Below are 13395 nucleotides of genomic sequence, written 5' to 3'. Positions count from 1 at the left end.
GAAATAGAATATTTTTATAGTTTGATGTTTTCAATGATGTCCACGAACTTGCCAAATAAGACTCTATGGAACTTTTTTTCTCATGATGAGTGAGGACCCTGAGAATTTAATGGGTCTTAATTTCCTGGAGTAAATAAACATGTCCACACTTGAACATTTATTTGAGTGTGTAACATAGGAGTCAAACTCCATGTGATTCTATTGTGCAGAAGCTGCTAAATGTGTCAAATGATGTGGCCATTTTGTGATACAAGGTAACTTCTACCACTGATAACCTGAGACATATAATGCTTATTTAATTTGTGATCTACTGATTTTGTTTAAAAAAGATCATCCAAGACATTTGTCTTTGTCTTTCTGACTTCACTTACTATGGTAATCTCTAGTTGCATCCATGTTGCTGCAAATGGCATCATTTCCTTCTTTTTTATGGCTGAGTAATATTCCATTGTATATATGTACCACATCTTCTTTATCCATTCATTTGTCGATGGATATTTAGGTTGTTTCCATGACTTGGTTATTGTGAATCGTGCTGCTATGAACATAAGGGTGCGTGTATCTTTTTTTTTTTAATAGATCTTTATTGGAGTATAATTACTTCACAGTACTGTTAGTTTCTGTTGCACAACAAAGCGAATACGTGGAATCTAAAATATGGCACAAGTGAACCTATATGCAAAACAGAAAGCGACTCACAGACATAGAGAACAGACTTGTGGTTACCAAGGGGGAGGTAGGTGGGGGAGGGAAGGACTGGGAGTGTGGGATTAGCAGATATAAACTATTATATATAGGATGGATAAACAACAAGGTCCTACTGTATAGCACAGGGAACTCTATTCAGTATCCTGTGATAAACCATAATGGAAAAGAATCTTAAAAGAAGAATGTCTATCTGTGTATAACTGAGTCACTTTGTTGTACAGCAGAGGTTGGCACAGCATTGTAAATCAACTCTACTTCAATTAAATAATTAACCAAAAAAATAAAAAAAAAAGAAAAGATCATCCAAGACAGAACAGAATAAGAACTGAGACATCCTCAGATTCTTGCCTAGTTTATCTACAAGTGATTTGTTTGTGGGATGTAATTATACCTACTGTTACATCCCATTGCAAAAGTGTATATAATTTAAGAGTGGAGTATCCCAGTAACCTCATTGAACTATGAAATCACCAATGACAGACCTATATTGACAGGTTGTGGCCAAATTTGAAAGACCTAAATATTTGAAGATACCATACAAGTTCATAGAATATATGATCTACAGATTCAGCTGGTTCTAATCATGGTACAGTATTTGCATTCTGTGAAGTGCAGAAATCACTGGAGACATATGATGCAATAATGGAACAAACACTGACTGCATGCTCATCTACTGACCAGTCAGGAACTGTTCTAAGCATTAACGTGTTTTAATCCCATTCGATTCTAATAACAGTCCTATGCAGAAAGTGCTATTCAATTCCCCATTTTTACAGACGTGATTACTAAGGCATAGAGAATTTCAATAGCTAGCTGAAGTTTACCCTGTTACAAAATGGCAGAGTCTAGATATAATACAGTAAAAAGAATATGGAATTCCAGATGAGAAAACCAGGTTTCAACTCGTTGCTCCTTTACCTGCTGCTGGTGACACAATAGGCAAGTCCTTGAAACTCTGATATGGAGGGTCTGGATTCGAGGGAGACTTCCACCTGCTTGCCCTTTAAATTTTTTGAATTTTCAAACACCTCTTAAAATTTCTAAGTGAAATTTCAAAAGTAGTACTTCGTAAGGTAAATATTATAAAATGAAAAATGACACAATTGAGTTTCAAGTGTCTTTTCTTATGTTTTTGTGCTTTTTAAAAAAGTACTCAGTGAATTACAAAAGTTCCTGTGCAAAAGCACTCTGTAAATTGGAAATAACCTTGCAAATGTTAGCTATTATTGCTACTGCTATGCTTTCTGTTTAGGTGTTTATGCTAACGAGACATGGTCAAATATTTTAATCTCTTGCTATTTGAGTAAACATTTACTGGTATAACCTCAATTTCAGATTTTGATGAATTATACAGGAACTAAAATACAGAAAGCATTGTCAAGCATTATTTATTAACTAAACATTTTTATTCCTTCCCAGCAATCAGATTCATCTTCCCCACTAAAGAGAAAACAAGGAAATTGGACCAAAGCCTCCTTACAATTTATATTCTGAATAATCTACTCTGTCACTAGAACACAAGTCACTATCCTACACTAATCACTATCTTAGTAATTTGATTTCAGGATTTAGTTTTGGAGTCAGGCAGACATGGAATTTAAACCTACCTTGGCTATAAATTGCTGCGTAATCCACCCAAATTATTTAATCTTTCCAACTCCCAATTTATTAATCTAAAAGATAAGAACAAGAACACTGAATTCTCATGCATTCTGAGACATTATCATTACTCAGTGACATCAGCATTACTCAAGAATGCCATCCTTGAGGTATCAACATGACATTTTAATGACTCCTATTCTTTTTTCTATAAAAATTAGCAGATCTCTTAAAAGTGTTGTATAAACCTTCCTACCTTCCTGAAACAGAAAAAGAGAAGCCATAACTACCAACCTGCCTAGTGGATAATGCTGACAATTGAGGATCAAGTTTTACCTGGAAAATTCAGTTCACTTACTCCCTTTAAAAAACAAGTAGCAGGAAGCCATTGATAATCTATTATTCTAAATACAGCATCTAGAATCATGTTTATAATATTTGGATCTCAATTGAGTCATAGGCCTAAAATGATGGCCTAACAAATTTCATAGGAGTATGCATTTATTTAGTGAACACTGGACTTTTTCTCCAAGGAAAAAAAACAAATGTTTAGAGAAATCCAGGATAGATTCTATGATGGATACAATTTCATGTGGAATATACATATGGAAAAGATGTTAATTAGTTAAACTCATGGGAATTCAGAAAACGCTCTGCCAAATGCAAAAGACTGTGTAATAGTGCAGCTCATTCCTCTTGCCCCTAAATTTTAAAGCAGCAGTCTACGACAGGACTGAACTTTAGAGTCCTCTGGGGAGTTTTTGGACGCCCCAGACGCAGACCGAAAACCTCTTGGAGCAGGCATCAATGATTATTAAAATGCCCGGAAGATTCCAATGTGTATCCAAGGCTGAGAATCTCTGTTTTAAGGCAGTTTAGTCCGTGTTTTCACCTTCAACCTGTTTTATGAGAAGCACATGAGGATAAAATTTTTGAGAAACCAAGGTAGAGCACTTTATAAGAGGAACGGTCCCCAACTGAATATTTTAGAATCAGCCCTTTAGAAAAGCTTATGTAAAACTCTAAAGGCATTAATTTTTTTTAAAGAAATAGCAGATAGTAGAGTGGTTGCAACACAGGTTTCACATGATGTCAGCATCACCCCATGTCACTACCTTAAAAGATGATGGAATCATCTGCTTCCATTTTTCCACTGATAAAAACCTCATGTCAGAGTGAGGTCTGATGACTTGAGCCTCATTTAGCCATAAACATGGGAAATGACAGACACTTCTGCTGAATGTTTAAGAAAAGCCAAACCACTATGTGCAGCTTTCTTTGGCCTCAATGTAAGTAAACAAGAATTCGTCTGTGCCCAGTTGGTATCTGATGGGCCACTATGGAATGCTCTCAAAATGTGTGCAACACAGAGTAGTTCAGCTGCTGCTAGTTAGGTCGGTTGGTTGGAGCACAGTACTATGAAGCCAATGTTATGGGTCTGGGCAATTTGAATTCCTCTGTTCCATGGCCACAGACTTTACCACTAGCCTCAGCCAGCTGCCCCCAAAATATGCTCCCTTGGTCACAAAGCAGACTGGGTGAGAAAATGCAGATGAATCAGTTCAAATCTTTCACCTCAACTAGAAAAACAATTCAAAGCACATGCTCAGCTGACTATAGATGCATTGCATTATCTTCACACACAACCCACAGCCATCATGCTCTATCCAGTTGTGATTTTGTTTGCTGCCATTTCAGTACATTGAGAGAATGTGATACCACTTTCTACTCTAGTAGTCTATAGGCAGTTTATATTCTGTATGTACTGTGTGTCTGCTTTTAGAATATGATTACGAGTAGTAGTTATAATCATGTAGTAAATCTCACTGAAAACTCATCTTACAAGAACAGAGGAGTGCCAGACATTTCACCTTACTTGCTCTTTTCCCTTCTTCCTCTGTTTAGATATAGAGGTTAAATGGTTCCAAGACCACATTCTACAAATGAGTCTTGAACTATCTACCACTGGTAAGCTCAGAAATTTCATCTCCTTAAACCATGATTAAGGTGTGTGCCTTCTTCCTTCATCTTTGTTATAAGAGTTTTTTCACCTTAGCACCTTAGTATTGTACTAAGTTTAATCATCTTCTGGAGCAACTCAACTCATATAATAGAAGGAAATCTCACAAAGCAAATGACATACTGGTAAAGAATTTGCTAGTTCTCAGGGTACTTACTTATATAGGTTTCCTGGTATTATTGGAAAGGCCACTTACATTAACATTTTCATATCATACAAATTATAAGATCAGTGCCCAGAGAAGGGAAGAATAAGCAGGCTATTTTTAAGACATCATTCCCAGCTGTAATCCATATTGAACTTCAATAAACACACAAGCAGATGCACACACACACACACACACATATCTATTTCTAATATAATTTAAGAAATAAGATCTATAGTGATTTGGATAATACTCCTAAAATGAGTGAAAAGTCTATGCTTTCATGTTTTTTGTTATGTGAGCATATTGGCCTACCTTTTCAAATTTTCACAATAAAATACATATCACCAACAAACAGTAGATTGAATTACTATTACACATAATTCTAAATTAAAAAATGACCTTGTTATGGACATTAACTGTAAAAGGAATTGGATGTTATTTCCTTTGCCATCTTTTAGAATTTCGTTTGTAAAAGATGAGGAAATCCAATTAGGCAACCTATTTGCTATTATGCCTGTTTTTCAAAGTTGTCTCTCTACTGAACTTTGTAGTTTTGTTCTAATGGGAGAAGCGCTAGCAACATTAAACTGAAAGATGAGAATATGGGGTGAACGGTAAGTTGGTGGCTTGGTATATAACTTTAAAATAGCATGAGTATAAAATATTTTAAGACTAGTAAAAATTTTAAGTCATGGCAAACAGAATGAGCTTATTAAAAATGTATTCCACTTGGTTCAACACATAATCTGTTGTAGACCCACTTTCATTGTTTACATTTCTTTCAGCAAAATGTTATTGAGCACCTAGAATATGCATCATTCTGTCGTGTGCAGGAAATACAAGCTGATTATGATAAGGTCTCTTCCCTCCATACGTAGCAATATCCAGGGTAAAACAAAATGCAATTCACCATGTTGAGTTCTATGATAAAGGTATATACAGGTGACAGTGGTGCCCTGAGGACTATTATTAGTGGAATGGAGGAAAGGCCCCACAAGCATGATGCTTGAGCTATAAATTTCTAAGAATGAGTTGCAGATATGTGTTGAGAGTTAGAGTCGGCCAACTGTACAGTGGTTCAGACCCCAGACTAGGATCCACAAACCTTGATTCAATTCTTGGCTCTGTTATACTTCCTAGTTGGATGTCCTTCTATCTTTGCTCTGTTGGCACTCATTTTTCCAAGGTAATATTCTTCATAACCCTGGTTTCAATGATCATTTATTTCCAAACGATTTACAAATCTCCAGCCAAGATCCCTTCGCTGAATTCCCCAGCCATGTATCCTACCACTCATTACACATTTCCACTTAAATATCCCTTAGGCAATTTAAGCTTAGTATGTCTGGTACTGAATTTATCATCGTTCCCAATACACATGGTTGTATTTCTTTTCTTTTCTTCCTTTTTCCTCACTTGATAAATGAGTCTACCACACAACTAATCACTTAAGCAGGAGACCTACGATCATTCCAGGAGTTTTTCTTCTTCATTCCTTATCACAGCTCTTTTCTCTGTATTCTGCGTATGCTCAGCTATCTAATACATATACCCCTCTTCTTTCTTGTCACTTTAACCTTGGTTGAGATTTGGGAGGGTGGGGAAATTGTTGCAATATCCTCCACTGTTCCTTTATTTTTTTTCCCACTTCTTAAATTCTCTTTGTTATCTGTGTGGAAAGCTACAACAGCCTTCCAGTTTTCTACCTCTGGCCTATCCTCAACTCCAATATCTTCTCTTCACTACTTCTAGAATTACCTTTCTAAAACATCACCCTTCAGCTCACAATCCTTCCTATGTCCTTGCAGATAAAACCTAAACTATAATATTTTTTTCCAAGGTCCATCATAATTTTTCCCCTGACCTCTTCTCCAGCTTTGTCTCTTTATTACTCTCCTATTAAACATCTTTGCTCTAGCAAGGTAGAATTACTTACATTTTTCTAAATGTACCAATGTCACATTTTTGCCCTTTCTATCTGTCTTTATCTGTCAGTCTCTTGCTTTCTCCCTCATGTGTGCCTGTGCCCGTGCACACATACACACACACACACTCAGAAACACGAAACACCCACTACACATTTCTGCACTTGCTGTTTCCAGTAAGTACACTGCACCTGTTGTCCTATAAGAACAGTAACCTTCCCACATCCTTCCAAATGTGATTAACTCTTCTTTGACCTTCAACACAGAGGTCAGTCTTCTGGAAAGCCTTTCTTGTTGGCTTCTCTCCCTTCCTCTTTGAATCAACTGGGTTAAGTTCCCTTACTGCAGTTCATATGTGACTGTAATTGTTTCCTTTTCTAATTCCTCTACCAGACTGCAAGCAATTTAAATGCATCACTGGTCTAAATATCTACAGCAATAAACACTGTGCTTAGCACATAACACCAACTTAATAAACATTTCCTGAAATAAAATCAAAGACAACTCACAATTTCCCAAGTGGTAACTGTGTCTCTCTATAATATGACCTCTTCTCTTTCCAAGTCTCTTCCTTGGTTCATATTCCCTCCCCCTCCAGTGCCACCAGATATTTCTCCTAAACAACACTTCTCTTCTGCAAAGCCCCTTTCATTTAGCCTTTGCTTACAGCAGTGCTTCTAAGATGGGGATGGTTTTACCCCCAGGAGACACTTAGAAATATCTGGAAATGTTTCTGATTGTCACAACTGAGATGGGGGTAAGGGATACTACTGGCATCTAGTAGATTGAGATCAGGGGTGCTGGTGAACATTCTACAATGCAGAGGATACCTCCCCACAACAAAGAATTATTGAGTCCAAAATGTCAATAGTGTCAAGGCTGGGAAATGCTGGTCTATAGTATATGAACAAACATGCTAACTATCAATCTGCATGTCTATGAAACATTCCCTCAAGTAATGTAGAAAATATGGTGACTAAAACTCACAACAGCTGGCTAGCTGCCCATCTGCTAGGCTATAAAAAACAGAGCTGCTGCATTGGCCTCAGACTTCAGGATAATCTCCTGTGGTCCAGGAGGCAGTGCCACAAATAGGCACTGGCAGAGCACAGGACAGATTTCACATAGGCAAATACTGAGAAAACTGCTTGTCTTGACCTTGCAGCCATACACCAGTGAGGCTTCCTATAGGAAAGTCTTTGAACACTAACATTAAGGGTTTTAAAATGTTTGTTATATGTGAAATAGTATCTCTGCAACAGGATGGAATTGACAGGGCTCTATGACTGTATCACCAGGGAGCAACTCAGACACTGTAGAAAATGAAGCTCAATAGTCTCAAGAAAGCATTAGAATTGCTTAGTTATCATCTCTGTCATTCAAAATTTACTATAGAATTTGAAATCCAAGGAATTTATTGACCCAACTCTGTTTTCCATCCTTTTTGCTGAAATAATTTTAAAGTAAAGGGAAATAACTAGGGGCAAAAATATTAGATGTTATTTTTCAATTTACCTTAGCCAATGCGAATCTAGTAGTAAATTGGGCTACAGGTTTACATGTTAAGTTGCCAGCTATTAGATTTGTCAGGATTCTTTTTTGTGGAAGAAAGAACAGTTATGCTACTTTGACTTGGCAGTGAGGCAGTGGTGGGTAATTTGTTCAACACTGTGAGAGTAATAACCAAGTAATAACCAAGGCATTAGGACATTGTAATAATATCTATGTTTGCTCTGGGAACAGTGTAGTTGTCAAAATTCACACTGCAAAAAAATTGGCAAATGAAGTTTTGGGGGTAAGCAACATTACCCAGCACAGGATTAAGCCTTGTGGTGCTTTTCCAAAGCATCAATTTAAGAACATCTGCTTTTAATTTCTATATGTTCTGTTTCCCTGGAAACTTGAAATACTCTAAATTTAACATAAACTGACCATTTTTGTAGCTTATTTTATTTTTAACAACTCTCTGATAGTCTTTCATTTCAAACAGACATTTTAAAGGTTTTATTTTTTCTTTTTTCTGAATGACAGTGAATTGCAATGTAACTTTCTAAAAACAGTTTCAAAAGTTAAACTTCATTAACTCAACTTACTTCAATTACCAACCTGGGCTAATTTGGAAATCATTCATACATCTAGGTAAACCTTATCTAGGAGAGGAACTCCTGAAATGGAAGGATTTAGGCATTTGAGTTCCATTTAAAAAGCTAAAAAAAGAAGAAAAAAAAAAAATCTATCAACCAATAGTCTGTTGCTTCTCTGTTTACAAGAATCCAAGGGACAAGATGTCAAAAGGAAAACGGTAGGAATAATGAACAAACAGGGCTATCTAATGTCAAAAAGGGAACAGACCTATGACTTAACTTTAAGGTTCCCAAGTTTTTGTGAATATCAGTCAAAAATCTGTTGCTAACTATACTACCCTCCTCCTGTTAGCAATTTCTCTGGCAAATGTTGATTTCTCATAATGATGGTACTGTCACTCTCCCCCTTTTCTTCCCTCACGAGCTCACATGACATTGATGGGCTATCTGCCCAGGTTGCATATGATTTTCAGACACTGATAATGGGGTCATGTATTTTCCACCAATTGCCCTTCTCTGTACCTAACAGAGAACTTCCCAGATTTCCTTGGTGCTACCAAAAAGGAAGCTTAGGAGTTCTTGTTGGATTAGCCAACTCTAGCTTTTTCAATAGACTCTACTGTTTTCCATGGAATAGTGAAATATCTTCCAAAAATTATTACTTTATTGTCTCAGTAGAAGAAATGCCAGACTTACCGTATCTCATAGAGTTGGATGTATGATTTTCCTTAAATAGTCACATTCTCTTACTCTCTAGAGCTCTCTACATAAGAACCTGCTTAGATTATATCGTGTCTCGCAAAGGAAAAAAGCCAAACAGCTTTTGCAGGTGATCCCAGGCTTTAGATTATCCCCCAAAGCACTTGGATATATTACACAAGTTGAGTTTCTATATATAAAACTAGGAAGGGTTAAATGTACATGAAAATTATCAATAGTGAATTTCTAAACATTTTTTTCTAGTATATATTCAAGGTCTTACAAGTCTTGAGACTAAAATCAATAGAGTATTCAAAGTTAGGATAAAACATAATTTTCACCTTTCCCCAAAGCTTCAGTTTCAGGCATCCTGCAAAAGATTATTGACTAGGGTTTGTAGACTTGTTATATGGTACCTTATTTGTAACAAAGACTAACTCTAAATTAAAAGTCTGTCATGTACCTTTACCTAAGCAAATCATTTAAGTTTAACGTATACCCACCTTTATTGTTAATTAATGAGATTTCACTCTTGTCTGTAATGATTAAATCCAATTCCCAGCAAAAGCAGGCCAGATAGAGAGGCCCAGCCAGGCAGTTCACAGATCACTATAGATTACATGAGTCTGATATCTATGTTTAAGAGACATCAAAATGATAGCCAGTCCATAATTAGGCAGTAGAAGTGAACTTATATGGCAAATCATGCCCATGTAGATTATGTCCTACAGGAATACTTAGGCCAAATCCAAATATAAAATAGGAACCTCATTCAGGAAACTGAAAGCAGAGGTTAAATTATGCTATGTCTACACAACAATGCTATGTCTACACAACTAAGGATATTAAGAAAAGGAGTGTGGCAGCAGCAGAGTGAGTGAAATCTATGAAATAACACACACAAATGGCAGACAGAAGCCAAATGATCACAATAGGAAATTTTATTCCAACTAAGTGAAAGTCATAATTCTTTTAAACAATAGATTAATATGGTCTGGCTTTCAATTTTGCTAGAACATTCTGTCTCCTGTGTAGAAAAGAAATTGGGAGGGAAAAAGTCATGTATATAATCATGAAGATATGCATACCACTTGTCCAGGTCAGAGATAATAGTGGCTTGAACTAGGATGGTGGCTGTAGAAATAAGTGGAGAAAAATTCAGGTATTTGAGATACATTTTGGATATAGGTACAAAAGAACTTGATGAAAAACTAATGGGTTTGATGAAGGATGGTGAGAGAAAAGGAGGACTCAACTTTCTGGCTTGCTTGCTTGAATAGATGGTGATGGCTTTAACTGAGATGAGGGCGACTGGATGAGAAACAGATTTTGTAGGTTAGTACATTTTTGGACATGATAACTTTTGAGTCATCCATCAAACAGACAGATGTATATACAAATACGGAGTTCAGTGAATGATCTGGCCTAGCAATATCAACATAAAACAGGAAAATCATCAGTATTTGATTATGTTTAAAGTGAAGAGGCTGGATGATATCACCTAGGGAGAAAGTATAGATGAAAAAGGAACAGAACTCAGGAAAAAAAGTTGAGGAACTCCAACATGGAAAGTTAAAGTTGAAGTAAATATAGGTGGAGTAAGAAAAATTGCACAGGAGATGTAAAGGCGAAGCCTAGGATATAAAAGCAAAAAACCCCCCAGAAGTCCATGGTGTTAAGGATGACAAGAAAGGAGAGTATTCTAAAGAACTGACTTTAAGTACTTAACTGTATAACAATACTGAGGAATCAAGGGAGTTGAAGATTGAGATATATCTATAGGAATTAGTAATGGGATGATTTTGGTAAACCCAAGAAGGGAACTTTCAGTGATGCTGGAGATGAAAGTGAAATTAAAATGGGTCAGAATCTGAATGGAAGGTGAGAATGTGCTATTACAAGTGTATGTTATTTATTTAAGAGACTTTGCTCTGAAGCTAAGCAGAGTAATGGGCATTAGCTAGAGGGGAAAATGGCATTAAAGGGAGGCTTATTTTTTTTAGTATAGAGCATACTCAAAGTTTTAAATACTGACAGGAATAATCCAATAGAAAGAAAAGCAATATTGATGATGCAGAAAATATAAGAGATGATTACAGCGGCAAAATCCTTGAGAGGGCAAGAGGGGATGAGATCTTTAGCACCAGTGGAGGGGATTTTATTTGACAGGAGCAAGGATATTTCCTCTGTTGACTAGGAACAGGAGAATTTACCTTCAAGCAGGTAAATTTGGTGTTGTGAAAATAAGTCAGTTTTCCTCTGATAAAATTTGTTGAACTAATTTAAAATACATGATAAGTTCTGGCTTTTCAATGCAGTGTAGGAGTATGGAGATTGTTAGTTGAGTATGTATATATGTTTGTGTAGTGGGGAGAGCTGGAAGGGGTTTGAAAAAGAAAGGAGAAGGTATAAAGTTGTTTCTTTGGAAAGGAAGAGGAGATTTACAGTAAGTCCCCTACATATGAACCTTCAAGTTGCGAACTTTCAAAGATGCGAATGTGCATCTGGTTCCAGCAAGGAACCAGAACCTGTACCATCAACATCAGGCATGAGTGAAATTGCAGCTTGCCCTCCATCTCCTATTGCTGATGCTCTTTCAGCTCTACCATCTCCCACTTCCTCTCCCTCCTCCAGTCAGTAACTCTTCTTGCCTGTTCACTCGATGCCAGCCCCTGTATGCCAGCTGTTGTACTGTACTACTGTACTTTTCAAGGTAATGTACTGTAAGACTAAACATGTTTTATCTTTTGTGTTTGTGTTTGCTTGTTTTTTATGTATTATTTGTGTGATAAGTATAATAAACCTATTACAGTACAGTACTATATAGCCGAGTGCGTTAGTTGGGTACCTAGGCTAACTTTGTTGGACTTACAAACATATTGGACTTTCGAACGTACTCTCAGAACGGAACTCGTTCATATGTAGGGGATTTACTGTACTAAGGAAAGTAGTATTTTAAAGTACCCTTTTAAATTTGCAAGTGGCAATTTAAAATAAAATGAGCCAACCCACTTATATAATTTTATTCCATAATATTCACAAGGATAAAGAAGGAAGAAAATTGGATCAGATTGGGAAATATTTGAAATCAGGATTTCAAATGTGGTACAGTTACTGCTGATAACTCTGATCCAGAGCATGGCTTTAAGAGTGAGTAGCTTTGGCTACCAGGATTAAAGATTGTAGCATTCAAGGCAGGTAAGGAAATGATTGACTAGTGTTGCAGGTATCACTTCCTTGGATACTAAAGTCATCAGGAAAATGGCAGGGCTGGAGGTAGAGAGGAGTACTCTACTCGAGCCTTCAGTGAATGACGGAGAGTGACCAGGAGTTCTAGAGAACCGTAATATGAGAGAGAGAGTTGGATGAACTGAAGGTTGAAAGAACTGGGGTTTGGAAGGAAGAGCAAAGGAAATGGAATGGTTTCAAGCAGCAATGGGTAGCAAGTGGTCACCTAACACAATACCCAGTTTTGGGGTAGGTGAGAAGGAAACAGAATAAATAATCTCCACTTGAGAGGTCCTCAGGGGAAGTAGCTTAATCTGGGTTTAGTCAAGGCAAAAAAGAAGAAATAACAGTTTAGAAGAGAACGAGGATATAAGAGGCTATGTTAATCACAGATGGGGTATTTCATGGAGTACAGGAAAAGGGTCTGGGAGTGAGAGGAGGGTTGGAGGGTGTGTCAAATCAGAGGATGATGATGGCAGCATTAGACTAATGCACACTTTGCAGAGCTTGGGTTTCTTGTGCTGCCACAGGGAAAACCAAGAGGTGAGATATGATGCTGTTAGTTCTGAAAGACTCTTAGAAGATGGAGAGAAATCTACCAAAGGGAGTCCATGATGCCATAAAGACTGCTTATTGTTACCTCCTGCAGTTCTGGATAGCCTAAGCTCTTAGGCTTCATCCATTTTATATTACATATTACAGAATTATACAAGGGTGAGTCAAGCATTTCAGGTGGAAGCAAATTAGTGTTAATAAAATATTTTCTTCTACATGTCACCTTTTATGAAAAATATTAAATCCTTCCCCTTCTTTTGTAGGATGGAGGAGATATTTTAATTTAGTCAGGGTTTAGACTCTGGTATATATTTTTATCTTTATTTGTTTTCATTTTCCAAATGAAACCACCTATAATACACTTTTCTCCTCAAAAATTTTAGTTGAGAAATGATATTCTCATCACTACCCTTTTATTAAGTCAACCCA

The sequence above is a fragment of the Balaenoptera ricei genome, chromosome 3, assembly GCF_028023285.1.
Source record: "Balaenoptera ricei isolate mBalRic1 chromosome 3, mBalRic1.hap2, whole genome shotgun sequence".
In the NCBI taxonomy this organism is placed as follows: Eukaryota; Metazoa; Chordata; class Mammalia; order Artiodactyla; family Balaenopteridae; genus Balaenoptera; species Balaenoptera ricei.
Note: the sequence above shows the minus strand (reverse complement) of the source record.